The sequence below is a fragment of the Triturus cristatus genome, chromosome 2_2 (genome assembly GCF_964204655.1).
Source record: "Triturus cristatus chromosome 2_2, aTriCri1.1, whole genome shotgun sequence".
NCBI lineage: Eukaryota > Metazoa > Chordata > Amphibia > Caudata > Salamandridae > Triturus > Triturus cristatus.
Genome location: NC_140582.1, coordinates 71,755,188 through 71,772,110, shown reverse-complemented (window position 1 = coordinate 71,772,110; position 16,923 = coordinate 71,755,188). Strand labels below are relative to the sequence as shown.

The 16,923-nt window shown below is 41.0% G+C and overlaps 1 long non-coding RNA gene across 1 annotated transcript in view; it reads right to left on the bottom strand.

Annotated features, from left to right (window-relative positions):
• Positions 1-16,923, bottom strand: part of LOC146861871 (uncharacterized) — a 99,176-nt gene that overhangs the window by 68,860 nt on the left and 13,393 nt on the right. Inside the window, exon 2 of the long non-coding RNA XR_014978344.1 lies at positions 4,435-4,562. This is a non-coding gene — a long non-coding RNA (uncharacterized LOC146861871). The remainder of the gene's footprint in view (positions 1-4,434; positions 4,563-16,923) is intronic.

The window sequence follows — 16,923 nt, the reverse complement described above, 5'->3', positions numbered from 1 at the left end:
ACTTATCGTCACTGTTGGTACTGTAAAATGCTTTACACATGTTCCTCTAAGTAAGCCTTTCTGCTTATGCCCACTCTACCTGGACTGAGAGAAGGATTACTAGTGTGAACGTAAGGCCCACTTTTTGGCACTGTGTTAATATTACAGGGTAAGGGCCTCCCAGCCATACCAAATAAAATGTTGACTTTGCTACACCCATTAAATTGGGTAACTGTAAAAGTGAAGGTGCACTTTACAAATACACCTGTTATTTTATTTCCACTGGGGACTTATTCCAGAAACATATCAGAACTTCGTTTTTTCTGTTGTAACTCAGTAATGACTTCTTGGAAGAAAACATAGCACTGTCACTGGATGCCAAGTAGGTATTTGAAAGTGTCACATGAGGGCATCTGTTCCTAACACTTGAAAGAATTAGACTAGACAGAGATGCATGCCGCAAACGTTCTGACTGTACAGTGGCCATCTAGCATAGGAAAATTATGAGGGGCAGAAATTCATATTTTGTAGTTCACAGGTGCATAAGAGAGGGTGGTCGGTTATTGCCTCCTCTGTGCCTGTTTGCTCTAGAAAATCTAAAATCAGCCAACCATCAGAAGGATGTAATAAGGGGCATACACCCTAGCACCACCCATTCTAACCACTGCTGTATGCAGCTAACATTTTGTTTACACTCACAGATGTTGATTTCTCACTGCCTCCCTATCTTCCGTCATTTCAGAATTGTCAGTTTTTGTGAGTTAAAATGTTAACTGAGGCAAGAGTGAGGTTTCACCTATGTCAAAGGTATTGAGCATGTCATTGTAGGCTTTGATTTCCAGTGTAGACAAAATCATTTTAAGTATTTATAATACGACTAATAATTTCATACGGTTGTCACAATTCCAATTGTCTTTTTGGAAGAGGGTCTAAGAAGTGAACATGGTGTTTGGTCCACATTTTACATACATGTTAGCAATTATCTCACTGCCCATCCCAGAAGCTCTATTTCAACAGGTAGACAGAGGCATACTATAATTTGGGGAGACATGAGACCACACCTAAAATCTTCTAAATTGGGGCAGGTGGGCTAAGCTTACCACATATAGCACCTTTTTATTTAGCATTCAAACTCAGTTGTATCTCAGAATATCATCTACAGAAACATCCTCAGACAAATATATTGTGTTCTAAATATTGTTACAAAAATAAAGTGCCATTGGGTATAGATTTTCTATTAACTTCATTGGGGCAGTATATTGCAAATGATGTTTAGGACACAATATTTATATCAGATGATATTCTGACAATGATGGACTTGTGGACTTGCTATCACACTCTAAGACATAATCCTTATGGACTGTACTATGTAAAGACCAGACAGATTGCCCAAAAGATATAGCACCCACGTACTATGGTTTCTAATCCATGGAAGTGATAGACAACCCGGTAATACAAGCAATGATCCTAGCCTTGAAAACAATACCCAAGCATTTGAAAGCAGTAAAGCCAAAACCACACATTGAGCCCATTGTGACCTTGAAAACTCAATTTGGGTAGATAAACCACTGAAGATAAAATCTCAACTGTGTGGTAACTGTGCTTCCCGAGGCCAGCTTAAACACCTGCACAAATATCAGTACTCAGTACAGGGCTGGGTATATGGCAGTGTGAACGGTGCCACTGCACCAGGTGTTGAGCATTTTGAAATATCTTATGGAATTATATGCGCCTATTGCAGAGCTCCATGTGGGCCCAGCAGTTTTAAGGTAATCAATAAAAATGTCAAGTTAACTCCGGTGATTAATGTTCCTACTGCAGAGATCTGAGTTTTGTTTAGTTTCAGTTTTGACTCATCATCAATTAGCACAGAGTGCCAAGGTGCATTCTGCAAAGCACATGTAACATGCAGATCAGATCAAAATTGTATTCATTTGATAGCTCAATGGGTTACTGCTTTTGTCACATAAATTCTTTCATTACTTGCTGTTCAGAAGTTACAGTCCTTCTAATAGAGGGCATTGAGCTTTGAACTGGTATCAAATAACTGCATGCAAACTACAAGACATAGGTTTAAAACTGTATGTTTTCCCCATTCTTTTGTTGCTAAAAAGGGTTTGTTTGGGTAGAAATAAATTGTTATTGATGAACCCAACCCCAACTACTGTGTTACTTTTATATTCTGAGTTTGTGCATTTCCAGACCAATCGCTTTAAAAATATTATTGGCTATTAGTATGGATCACATGTAACTCCTACACCTTGTAATCCCCGTTGCCTTATGTAACATTTCCTATACATTAATTTACACACTTGCATGATTTGTTGTCTCTGCATAATGTGTGTGTGAGAGATAAAGTGCTCTGCCACTGTACATTGACATGAGTTGTGCTATAACATAAATTAAATGCATGTGAGAGAGGGGCTTGGAGAGATGAGGGGCACCCTCTGAAGGTGGTAGTACGGGAAGAGGGTCATTGGGAGCCAGTAAAGAAAGTTGCCCAGGCACCACCAGCACTAAAGCTGGCCCTGGATAGTTGGTAAATTGTCTTTCCGATCACCAACGGCAGCGCTCTGCTCAATTGTAATTATAATTGCATGTATATAGCGCTCACTACCCCTGAGTAAAAGTGCTTTTTCGGCAAGTAGCACGCTACTCCGGAACTCAAAAAGGATTACTGGTTACTTAGTATAGGGAAATATGAAATCGATTTGATTTGATCGGTGGACATATTACCCTGTTATTTGGATTGTAAAAGGATAGTGGAGGGACAGAAGAGGGAAGGGTTTGCATTTATATATCGCTTGCTACCCCTGATGAGGTATTGGAGCGCTTTTTGGCTGGTAGCATGCTACTCCTGAACCCAAACAGTATTAGTGGGATTTAGTATTGTGAAATATGAAATAAATTTGAGTGGTGGGTCTGTAAGCCTGTTATTTGGATTGAAAGTGAATAGTGGAGGGTAAGAAGAAGAGGAAAGGGTTTAGAAAGTTATTTTTTCTTTTTTTTTAGTTCATAGCAGTAGGAGGGGGCTTGGGATGAGTAAAGGGGATGTGGAGGGGAAAGAGTCAGAGGGAAAGGTTTAGAAAGGCTTATTTTGGAGACCTGAATAGTAAAAGAGATATGAGATGATGCAAGGAGGGGTACAGTAGTGGTATGGGGTTTGGGATGAATGAGAGAGTGGAGGTAGAGGATATTTTGAGAGATGTAGAGGGTGAGAAATAGAGAAGTGTAGGAAAATAGCTTTGTGGATAATCTTGCACTTTTAATGCATGATCAAGAGGGCAGAATGGGTTCAAGAGATGGATGTACAGGTAATTGAAGCCCTGCGCACAAACTGCATACCGAACGGAACTTATTTTGAGCGTGGAGCGTTGCTTTCATTAGTGGATGCTAACGCAGGGGGGTAATTAACAAAATGTACCTTTGAAATGCTGGCCTAACATCCTCCTGCTTCTTTCTTTCTGCAGTCCGGCCGGCAGCAGGAAATACCTGGCACACAAGCTCCCCTGAGCCAATCACAACGCTGCAATGAGCGATGTGATTGGTCTGAGCATTGTGGATTGGAGCTCAGACTGGAACAGGAAGTCTGTGTATGTTCTTCACCAGGCTGTGTAATGCAGCCTGGTGGGGAACATGCAAAGTGCGCATGAACTGTTTGGTCGGCCCAAGAGGGCTGGCCAAACAGATGTCAAACTCAGTTCTGCGATCTCCTTGGAAGCAGATAACCTTGCCCCAAATCCCCTATACCGCTGTCAGCGACAGGTGAAAACAACTGCCACAGACTTCAGCCTGGGGGGAAATGGAAGTGGAAGACAAAACAAGAGAGACTGCCTCAGGATTCAGGTTCTTCTTCTGGAAGTCTTCATCACAACCTAAAAGAATTAGCATAAAACATTTACTTTTCCCTAGTCCTACTTTAATCAACAGATTTCCCTAATTCTATTCTAATTACCTGATTAGGACTGAGGACTAGCTTCTCTCTGTATAAATTGTATCTTTTTTTACTTGATCGACTGAATTAGAATTTTCTCTCTATTTCATATAATTAAGATTGGTATTATGAGGGAAATTATAATTGCCAAAGTAGAATGAGGAATAGTTGTAGATTTAGTCTCTAGAAAAGTCTTTTTCATAAAAGTCTTTCATGCAGTGCTTTAAGGAAGAATTTACTCGTGGTAAGTATCCTTGGCTGCTGGTTAGTTTTTAGAACGTTATTTTTGTCAGTTTTGTTGAGTAGTTTTAGAGCTTAATTCAGTTAAGAAACACTATTTCAGGAAATTCGGTATTCTCTGAGTAAATTGATGTAGCAAGATGCAGATATATATATTCACACGATGTTATGTTGTAGATCAAGATTCTTAATACGGTGGTTCAAGCTGCTGAAAACCGGATGCATAACTCTGCAATCAGAACGCAGATGAACTCAACCCAGAAAAGATAAGACACGCTTACTTGGGTAATTGGAGATCGCTTCTCTTCACCAAAGCTCGCTCTCCGACTCTCTGACAACGGCGCTCCCACGAATACAACTCCAGCACTGACCTAAGGGACTCGAAGCAGCCAGACTTGAAATTGAAATTCTGTGGGCAAAAATTATTACGAGGGTTACGTCATAAAAAGAACTCTCAGAAAGAACTTCAATTCACTAGAAGCTGGCAGACAAGAAACACTTCAAATAATCAATCAAGCAGCGCGATAATTATTTTCTCTGAAGAGGCACGCTGACTGGAACGTCTGCATGACAGGAATATTACAGTTGAAGTGTGCCGCGCGATACTCGCACAGGCGCATTGTCACTGCTTGGGTGTCTCGAGTGCAAATGCTGCAGATCGGAGCATATAAATTCTCCCTACTTCCACGGACAGAGTAAATCCACAGTCGCACACACATACACTCTTCATACGCTAGGGCCCATTACACTAACATTCCTTCTATTACTCTATCCACACTGAATATATGAGAGAAACCTAAACCAATCTGCATCTAAAGCGAGGTCAATGCGACCATAAAGAAATTGTCCTGAGTCATGATTTTTAAACATAGGGAAAACATTTGAAACTCAATAAATGACAAAGGAATAACCACCTGACACTGGAATTCAAACAAATGGTTGTTTATCTAAATTAATTCAAATGAAAGTCAATTAATAGCAAGATCATTATTCTCATAGTTACCTATTCTAGCTAAATGGGTCAGGACAGGTCTCTCAGTAAAGTCTCCCGAGTCGCCGTCCTCTCGATCAGCATCGATCCTCACGAGCATAGGTTCAGGAAGAAGTGGCCTTAGACCCTCTCTAGTCTAACATTATTTATAACAAAACTAGCGAAATAAAAGTAACAAATAAACTCTGAATGTTCGTTGAGCCGCTGAGCAGAGCGAGCAGGAAAGGATGTCGCCTGGCAACATTCAGAAAACCTCCGCTCAGGAAAAATCACGAAAATAAAAACACGGAAGAAGGAAACTCGAGTTTGCAAGCGATACATTCATGAATGCTCTTCCTTGGTACCATAGCAGAGCCACCGCAGGTTTATCTTTGTTCATTGTGGCTTTATTCTTCTCCAAGGACAATTGGAAGCATGCCCAGAGCTGCTGTCCTCACGGAAACTTTTAAATCAGACAGAGGCTGTGGTCAGGTGACTTTCAACCATGTTCAGCAAGGCCTCTCGTCACATCTCAATCACTCGAGCGCAGGCTGTAAATAGCAGCCATCTTTGTTTAGGCCAAAACGGACCATCTTAATTAAAAGAAACACAAAACAACGTTACCACATCATAATGATTATACAGTGTTAATCCCCACTAATACCCTTATGTGTATGTAATTACCTAGCCATCTGCAACACAGGAAAGCATTATAGCACGTTATTTTAAAAGCGTAAACACAAAACAAATAGCACTTTAGCAACACCTATTTAATTAAATTGCACACCAACTTAGTTCACTTATTATTTAAGCAACATATATGCATTCCCACGTGTAATTTCTCTCATTAGTAATGTTGGTTAATCAAGACTTTTAACAAAACTAATAATTAGTCATTATAAATCAGTCATTTTAATCATAACATATAGACAAAACTGGAGCTTAAAACTCAATAAATTTTCAACAGAAAACTCTGCTCCAGCAATCCCCCCTTTGGTGATATATTATCACCACAAAAACCAACCCCAAAAAAAAATGTAGTCCCAATTTTAGGAGAAATTGAAAATGTCTTTTATGACACAACATTAAACACCAGACTCTCTCTCATCATCCCTCTTTGACTCCAAATAAACACTCTCCCTCAATTCTTCTAATTCTATTTCTTGTTGGTCTCTCCTTGACCTCTTTTGCTTCTTTTCAGTATTTCCTCTAATTATTCTCTTTTTCCCTCCCCTGTTTTTACAACACAAACACCCCAATCTTAATATCAATAAAGCAACAATTACACATGTCAATGGAAATAATATTTTACCAATAATGGTACTACCTATTTTAGCAATAAAACTCCTAACAGCAACTATCTTATTAGCTATTTTAGTCCAAATACTTTCAGCTTCCAGTGGTACTAATTCTTCATGTAAACCAGTAATATTTTTGATATAGACCTTTAGATCTTTGCTTTCATCAGGAATGTAAGTGCAACAATGTTGAACTTTCAGCATTCCACAAATCCACCCTCCTTGGCCAATAGAATATCAAGGGCAAGTCGATTTTGCATAGACATGGCACGTACGGCAATCATCTCCGTATTTACCAAAAGAAACCCTCCAGCGGTACTTGTCGATAAGCGATCCACCACTGTTGACAGTTTCCGAATTCCATATGCATTTAAAGAAATTCCCACTGCTGGAATTAAAGCTCCAAAAATATCACCTACTATTTCTGACCAAGTTTCTCTCTGAAAACGAGTTAGTAAATTAATGTGTTCTATATCTTCTATCCTATCTATATGGAAAATCTTTGGAAAGACCAGGCCCACATAACACGTGCCATACCAATGGTCAGGCAACTTGTAATAAGCCTTGTTCCCACAAACATAATACACTCCTGGGAAAACTGGATCTTCTCCACCTTTAAAACCCCATCCTGTTGCAATGAAGTATGTATCATGACTCTCACTAGTCCCAACAAAATACCTATCGTATTGGGATTTCTTTCTGGTAATGCATAGTTTACCCTTCTGTGGTGCATCTAAAGCCAAAGTTGGACTAGCTCCATTCCTCAATTCCTTTCCCATCTCAATATCCCATATTGTCTCACTCACTTTATATTTCCCTGCCTTTTCATGCATGCTCATTCTCCTTTCCTCTACCATGTCTAGGAAAGCCTTCTCTTCTTCTTTCAAACTGCAAGTTAAATTGTTTCTAAAAATGTAATCTAATGTTAATTCTTCTTTCTCAATAAAAATCTCACCAAAAATGTTAGCTTCTTTAGCTGGATTCAGCTTTCTATTCATAGGCAATTGCCCAAAAATATTATCTTTGTTAGACATCTCATAATCTATTTTCCCTAACAAATAAAAAACACTACTTAACACACTACATGAAATCCCATACGTAGCTGGTAAATGGTGATAAGTAACACCTTCTGAAACGGATGCAGGTAATTGCATACAAACGTAGCAATCCCTAACTTCCATTGTCTTTACGTATTCGTACAACAACTTTGAAAAAACATTGCTAGAAAAATCATTAATTGACCTATCTTTATGTATGTAAATGTTACTAATTCTAGTTGGAACTATTTTCTGTGAATTCTCCTCTATGTTAGTCACATTTTCAGTATGTATTCCAAAAGTGTCTATTGTAACTCTAAAAGTAACTAGTAAAGCTAATACACCCCATAACAGCATTAATAATCCAGTACAGCAGCAGCACATTCTACACCATCTTTTCAAGAAGGCACATCTACTTTGATTATTCTCTGTGTTAGCCATTTTACTACTTTGGCAGTGTCTTTTGACTTAGCCTCTTCTACTCCACTACTGAAATTTAGAACTCTAGATTATTTCAAACAGCTAATCTCAGATTTTCTTCTTTTCACTCTTCTCCAAGTGACTCCTTTTGTTCACTCAATTTGGATTTTCATCACTTTTCACTTCTTCTTCAGCAACATCAAATTGTATCAGATCTTCAACAACATCTTGAGCATCTGACTCTTCTCCAATGTCAGTCAAGATAACTTTTAGGATTCCAACAGTTTTCTCCTCAACCACTTCTCGTACGGTCCCCTCTGGATTTCCTTGACTCTCTGCCTCTTCACCTTCAGACAGTGCCACGTACGTCCATTCCGGTGACCTATACTTCTGGTTAGGTTTTCTGATTCTCTTGATCTCCTGTGGTTCTTTTGAGACCTTTTGTTTTGCACCCTTTGCTTTATTCTGACTCGACACCTCGTTCACCTGTTCAGCTCTTGATGAATTTGCTCGTGTCAGTCTATATCTCAGTCTCTTTATCCTGTTAGGCCAAAGATCTCCTCTTACACTCCTCTTTGGTCTCACTTCTTTATTATTTCTTTCTCCGATCCAAGTTCTCTTTCTCAGAACTCGACCCTCTGATTTCTCATTCTCACTCTCATCTGATTCTGTTTCATTTGCCTCTTGTTCTTCAACAATTTTCTTTCGCTCCACAGTCTTTTCCACCACTGATTGAGATTTCCCTAATTCTATCCCTCCTCGGGTCTCCGACACGCAATCTTCTTGCTGTCTACTTGTCCCTTCACCTAGCTTATCAGGTATGTTCCCTACACCTCCTCGGGGGTCTTCCGCAATCTGTCCCTCTCTATCCTCTACTGACCCTGCTTCTTCAGGTGTAATCTCAAGTGGATTTTCAACCTCCTCATCTGATTCAGGTGTAGTTTCTGTGGAATTGCTCTTTTCTCTTCTTTCTTCTCTACTGCTTGTTGGAACTTCAGGCACTCTTACAGAATCCGATCTCTCCTCTGAGACTCCCAATGTTTCCCTTGAAGCCTCTCTTGGAAAGAAAAAAGAATCACCTGACTCTCTTTCTCCTTCACCCCTTTCAGGATTCTTTCTTCTTCTCACTGGTTCAGTTTATGCATCATCACTGGAATCTGACTCTTCAAAATACTCTTTACCAGTCCCATCCTTTGGATTTGGAACTCTCAGAGTATGACTCGCATGCACCCAGTTTTTCACACCGGCACACTTTACTGCAGTTGTCGTAGTCAGAATAACTTGTCTTGGCCTTCCCCACCTCGGAACCAAGCAATTTCTTCTTCTGTGTACTTTAATCCTCACCCAGTCCCCTGGACTCAGATCATGAGCTTGCTTCTTCTCAAGTGTAGTAGCGTCTTCTCCAACCTGGTGAAACACAGAATGAACTGCGTCAGCCAGGCCTTTACAGTAATCCAAAATCATGTCATCAGTTATTGTCATCAACTTGTTGACAGGCACAAATGCATGTCTCATTGCACGTCCCATTAATATTTCGTGTGGACTCAAACCTGTGGTTCTATCTGGAGTAGACCTAATAGTCATTAGCACTAGAGGCAAGACATCAGGCCATTTCATTCCAGTGGCTAAACACATCTTACCAATTCGGTTTTTGATTGTGCCATTTATCTGCTCAACAACACCAGAAGCCTCTGGTCTGTATGCACAATGTAGCTTCTGCTGTATGCTCAATGCTTCACAAATTAAACCCATGAGCTCATTGTAGAAGTGTCCACCTCTGTCAGACTCAATTGTCACTGGGAACCCATACCTAGGAATCAACTCTCTTAACAGTAACTTTGCCACTGTTATTCCATCATTTCTCCTAGTCGGATAGGCCTCCACCCATCTCGAGAACAAAGAGACTACCACTAGAACATACCTCAATCTGTTCACTTGGGGCATTTCAATGAAATCTATTTGCATTCTGGTAAAAGGACCTCCTTCTCTGCCTATTGTTCCTAGACTCACCACTGTCTTTTTCCCAGTATTGAACTGCTGACAAATCAAACATCTCTGACAGATGCTCTCTGCAATCAACCTGAACTTTGCATTGTACCAGGTTTGTTTAAAGGACCTAATCATTGCGTCCCTCCCCAGATGTCCCTGGCCATGATACATTCTTGCCATTGTCGATAGCATGGAATTAGGCATGACTGGTCTACCATCTCTATAGATCCAAACATGATCTGCTTCTCTTGGGGCACAACCTGCCTTAATCCAATCTCTCATTTCCTCATCTCCTGCCTCATCCAGCAACTGTTTCACTTCATCCCACGTTTCTAAGACATTAGTAAACATCACAGAACAAAAAGACATCTCCCTTTCTCGTGCCCTGTTAATCGAATGATTGTTCTTTGCACAATACTGTGCTATGTCATTGGCAAAACGATTACCAAGAGTAACAAAATCATCTCCTTGTCCATGAGCAGCACACTTCACAACTGCTAACTCTTTAGGCAGCTGTATCGCCTCAAGCAACTTTCCAATCACTTCAGCATTCTTTATTGGAGTCCCACTCGATGTCAAGAAACCTCTCTGTAGCCATAACTGGCCAAAATCATGAACCACTCCAAATCCATACTGACTATCAGTCATCACAGTCACTCTCAGATTTTTCCCAATCTTACAAGCTTTCGTCAATGCCACCAATTCAGCCACTTGAGCAGATCTTACTCCTTTCAAAGGCGAAGCTTCCATAACTTCTGAAACCTTGCACACTGCATATGCTGCACTCAGCACACCATCATCAGTCCTTAGACATGATCCATCCACAAACAGCACATGATCACTCTCAGGCAGTGGCAAATTTCTTATGTCTGGTCTAGGTTTTGTGCAGTAATCAAGCACATCCAAACAATCATGATCAACATCATCTCCCACATTCACATTCTCAGCATCTGGTAGAAGTGTCGCTGGATTCACATTCACACATCTCTCAAGAGTCACATTTGATGCTCCCAGAATGATTTTCTCATATTTAGTCAACCGACTATGCGACATGTACTGAGTCCTGCTTCTTGTCAAAAGAATTGCCACATCATGAGGTACGAATACCCTTACAGGATATCCCATTATTACACCCTCACTCTGTTCCAAACTTCTGCATGTAGCAGCTACTGCTTTCAGACAACCTGGCAAACCCACAGCTACAGGGTCAAGTGTCGATGAGAAGTACGCAATTGGCCTTCTCAGTTGTCCATGCTTCTGAATTAACACTGAAAGTGCACATCCATTTCTCTCACTGCAGTACAACTCAAACTCTTTCTCATAGTCTGGCATTCCCAAAGCAGGGGCTTCACACATTCTGCTCTTCAACTCTTCAAATGCTGCCATTTGTTCTCCATCCAGTTCCAATGGGTCTCTCACCTCACTTTTAGTCAATTTAATCAGTGGCTTTGCTATCAGGGAGAAATTACTTATCCACTGATGACAATAAACCACCATCCCCAGAAACATCCTCACTTCTCTCTGGGTCATCGGGGCTCTCATTCCTCTGATAATTTTGATCCTGTCATCAGTCACCTTTCTCAGACCTTTTTCAATATTGTGTCCAAGATAATGCACCTCTTTCTTGCAAAATTGCAATTTGGCTGGAGATACCTTTAACCCGCCATCTGCCAGATGATTCAGTAAAGCTATGGTATCTACTTCACAAGCTTCACGTGTCTTCGATGCCACAAGTAAGTCATCGATGTACTGCACTAGTACTGAGCTTTCAGGCATGATCAAACTCTCCAATGATTTCTTCAATAACTGATTGAATATCGAAGGACTCTCTGTATACCCCTGTGGGATACAACACCATGCTAAAATACGTTGTCCAAACCGAAATGCAAAAATCGTCTGGCTGTCATGATGCAATGGAATTGAAAAGAAAGCATGACACAAATCAATCACCGTGTACCACTCAGCATCATGAGGAATCTGATACAAAATCACTGAAGGATTTGGCACAATGGGACAACATGCCACCACAATTTTGATAACTTTTCTCAAATCTTGTACAATCCTGAACTTTCCATTAGGTTTCTTTAGCCCCATTATCGGTGAATTACACGGGCTACTCAGTAACTCTCTCAAAACACCCTGTTGAATCATCTTGTCGATTATAGGAGTTATTCCCTCAATTATTTCTGGTGTCAATCTGTACTGTGGGATATTAGGATAAACAATCCCCTCTTTCACTGAAATCTTCACTGGATCTACATTATTCATCAATCCCACATCTTCTCCAGTAAAATCACAAACCGCTGTTTTTACTGTGTGTCTCAACTCCTGAGGCAAATCATCTGGGTTAAACACTGCATATGTACCAACAATCTCACTCTCTCTATTATCTAGAGTCATCCTGTACAAAACATCCTCATCTGGTGTCTCAAAAGCTATTCCATCCGGAGTACAAAAAAGTGTGCAGTTCATCTTACACAATAGGTCCCTACCTAACAAGTTCACTGGACTAGTGTCACAGACTACAAACCTGTGCATGTCTGAAAATTTCCCTATTCTTACCCTTACTGGTTCGGTAAGACGAGTCTTAATCTGTGTATTGGCTACACCAACCACTTGGATTGCTTCGTCCGAGAGAGGAAGATTTCTAATATCTGCTGACCTGACAGTTGATCTCGTCGCTCCTGTGTCTACCAAAAAAGTAACACTCTCCCCATTTATTTTCCCATCTACAAATGGTCCCGCCTGGTCTATTTCTAGAGTTGCACCAAGTATGCACTCTTCTTCCTCTCTTCGGCACCGTCAATAGTCCCCTTCAGACTCACTCCCCTCATTCTTTAACCAGTACTGCTGTACCAGGTTAGAACGTCTCGGTTTGTTTACCTGCTCATCATTGTAGAATCCCGAGTCCTGGTTATACTTTTGGGACCCTCTATTCTGTGGCAAGGGCGGTTTTGGCTCTTGACTCTGCTGTCTGACAACCTTCTGCTGTTGTTGCTGATGATTACACCCCTCGTTCTGCACCTGTTGATTCAAGGGTTTATTTTCATTACTCACTAATGGTGGATTGGTACACTCGGATCTCCAATGCCCCAATTGTCCACAGTTGTGACAAGGGAACTTTTTCTTTGCCTCCTCTAGATTCCTCTTTCCTTTTCCTGCATATCTTGGTCTATTTCCTGGATTATTTGCCTGTTCCACCAACTGTGCTTCTTGTCTTTCAGCAACCTTCACCTGTGCCCACATTGCTTTTTCTTTCAGCTTTCTCTGTTTTGCTTCAATCTCATCACTGAAGTACTTTGCATGTCTCAAGATTTCATCAATCTTTTTACTCTGCCAATCAACTGTGTGCTCACGTATTCTTTCGCTAATTTCAGGTCTCAGGCCATATACAAACCTGTATACAAAATGACTCAAATCCTTATCACCCAGGTGTTCATCTCCACTGAACTGTTTAAAAGCCAGTATCAGCCTTTCATAAAAAGCATGAACTGATTCTTTCGCTTCCTGATGTGTTCGATCTACCTTAACCCAATCTGTCTCTTTCGGGGGTACTTTATTTTTCAGGAACACAATAACCTGATCATATTTCTTCATCACCTCTGGGTCTGGTGCTCCTGTTTTCGGATCTCTTGGATACTCCTTAGCAGGCCAATCTATAACTATTTTACACTCTGCCCACAAGTCTGCTGGAACAATTATATCAAACAGACTATTCAGGTTAATCCACAGCACTTTTGACAATTTCACAAACCTGTCTACCTGCCTATACCACTCGACAGGCTTTTCTCTCAGCCGAGGGAAATCATTCGTAAATGACAAAATATCCTGTCTAGTCCATGGGACATGTACATATCCTCCTCCAGGAATCTCTCTCATAGGATAAGCATCCACTGTTTTTTCTTTTTCTCTCATGGGAAAAGCTGAGTAAGTCCTATCCACTGAATCTTCCCTTTTCTTATACCATCTATCCTTCCACTTTTCCACATCACCCCATTTTCGCAATAAGGCAATCATTTCCTTAATCTGCCCTGTTCTGCCAGTACCATTTAGATTCTCAATGTCCTTGTCGGTGAAATCCACCCTGTAAGGCTTCTGCAAAGCTTTCACCTTATCCATGTCAACTCCTTGTTCACTCGCTATTGCTCTTAACCTGTCATGTGTACTTTTAGCCCTCCAGGTGATACTCTTGCACATGAATAACAACTCTCCATCATGATGGTTTTTCAGTATATCTGTAGGAATTGTTCCTGCAATAAGCTCCTCCAATTCTATGCGCAACCTGGCTACATCAATTGCCTGTGAATCTTTATCCTTCTTTTGAAGAACTTTCAACCAATCATTCAAATCCTCAGCTGTTATTTCTGTAGACTTTTTCACTGCACCCACTTGATCTGTCATCCTCTGTGGTTCCAAAATCGTTCCTCCCAAACAACCAGTATTCAATCCTGAATTAGACTGCACATCTAATCCTCCACTACATGTGTCATGTCTCGACTGCCTCAAATTATTTTCACCCGTCCTCATTCTTGATTCCTCCAAAGTGCAAGAACCAACCAAACCATTTCCTACATAAGGAACTGTCAAACCATTTTCACCCATTCTTTGCTTATCAAAAATAGGCACAACCGGACCTATGGTTACAGGCAACTGTAACAGCTTCTAGATTTTTCGTCAGCTCTCTAATTTTCTCAGTCAGCTCAGATGTGGTTCTGGCTAATTATCTTGTTTTCTCGTCACCGACTCGATTCTCTCTCTCTCGCTCTCTCTCTCTCTCCCTTTCCATGAAAGAGCTACCACTTTTCAGATCAGGTGTCACAACCTCAGTTTTAACAATCTGCAAAGTATCTCTTATCGGAGTAGCAACTGGCGTGCTCTCTTCTGGTTCTGGTCTATATGGAGGTGGTCTTTTGTAAATCATGTCATCCAAGACCTCATCCTCGTAATCATTAGCCCCATACCTTCTCACTTCTGCATCAGGCACCTTTTCTGTACCCTTCCTCCCTTCCGCTTCCTCAACTGTCCTCATAGGATATAATCCCTCTGCCATACTAGCATCTCGCCATCTCCTCATTCGATCATGATGAGTTTCACGATCATATTTCCTCCCGAACATATACCTATAGTTGCCTCCACTCCTCTGCTTTTCTCGCTCATGCACCTCATCTTCCCATTCCACCAACGCCTCGAACTGTGTCGGCCTTGGTCTAGGCTCTAGACAAATCATTTTTTCCCGTAAATTTCTCAACACGGCCAGATTAAATGAACCATGTTCCGGGAACGCTAAAACACCATCCTCCTTAGTGTACTTAGCCCAGTTATCTAACCATATACAGGTATGATACCCATATTTCGCAACCATGAAGGATGCAGGAGTTTTCGTCGGAGGTAGCAATTCACCTTCTCTAGTTATTATGTTTTTATCCTTGTCAAACCATCTTTTAATTTTACCGAACAAGGATTTCTTCTTCTTTTCCTCCGGTTGGTAATACATTTTAACGTTTACCAATATTCTCTAGTCCCTTCCGCAACTGTACGATCTTCTGTCCAATAACAGCGCGACTCACACCAACGCACCAATCCTGGAGCGTCTACGTCACCCTGTACTCCTTCCAATCCCTGCGCGGCTCACACCAACGCACCAATCCCAGCGCGAGCACTGTTCTGATCCACTACCCAATCAGAGCACGGTTTGTATGACTCCCTGACGTCAGTAGCCGCTGCAGACGCTTCTGCTCCTGTCTCCTATCACTCGTCTACCCCTCCTTTACAAAAGCCTTCTCAGTAGACTTCGTCTCAGATTTCACAAAATCTATTAGTTACAACATATAAACATCTCCATTGTCTGCTTCGCTAACCACAGAATAGTAAAGAAATTCTTTCTCACAAGAATTCCGCTTCTCTCTAGAACAGCGCTTACCTCTGCTCCACTACGGAATTATTTATTTCGTTGACACAGTAGCACATCCCTCTACTCTGCCCTTCTAACATCCATTAACTGTTTCCTCTAGGACTGCTCCAAAGAGTCTTACAATCAACTAAATGCTCATACATTCACACACTTTCACACCAGAAAAATGTAGCACAACCACACAGAATCCTGCCTTTCCCGAGAACAGCGAACAATCTGTCCCACTACAGAATTATAACATACGTTAACCAAGCAGCGCTTACCTCTGCCCAGTCCTTCAAACAAGCTCAGAGAATACCTATTACTTCTCCCGCGATAAGCTTTAACGGCGAACCTTACGGATCCCTGAGACTTAAGACCAGAGTTTCACAGATAACCTTCGCTACCATACACACTCCTTTTATACTGAAAATATGTCCCTAATAGTAACACACGACGATGTCACTGATTCCGAACCCAGACAATGTGACGCGCAACTTCAATTGCCACACGTTTTTCCCCGCATACGTACAGGGCCAACAATCCCGTCTTTCCCGAGAGCAGCACTCACTTCCCTCTGCCCAAGTTCCAGAAGCCGAACACACTACATAAAACTCAACACGACGACTTCAACATATAGTATTAGTACATATACCAACATCAATCAATAAATCAATAAATCAAAAGCCTATGTACAAGCAATCTATCAGATCAAGACAATAATCTAAAACCATCATACTGCTACCAGGAAACTGCTGCAGATCGGAGCATATAAATTCTCCCTACTTCCACGGACAGAGTAAATCCACAGTCGCACGCACATACACTCTTCATACGCTAGGGCCCATTACACTAACATTCATTCTATTACTCTATCCACACTGAATATATGAGAGAAACCTAAACCAATCTGCATCTAAAGCGAGGTCAATGCGACCATAAAGAAATTGTCCTGAGTCATGATTTTTAAACATAGGGAAAACAATTGAAACTCAATAAATGACAAAGGAATAACCACCCGACACTGGAATTCAAACAAATGGTTGTTTATCTAAATTAATTCAAATGAAAGTCAATCAATAGCAAGATCATTATTCTCATAGTTACCTATTCTAGCTAAATGGGTCAGGACAGGTCTCTCAGTAAAGTCTCCCGAGTCGCCGTCC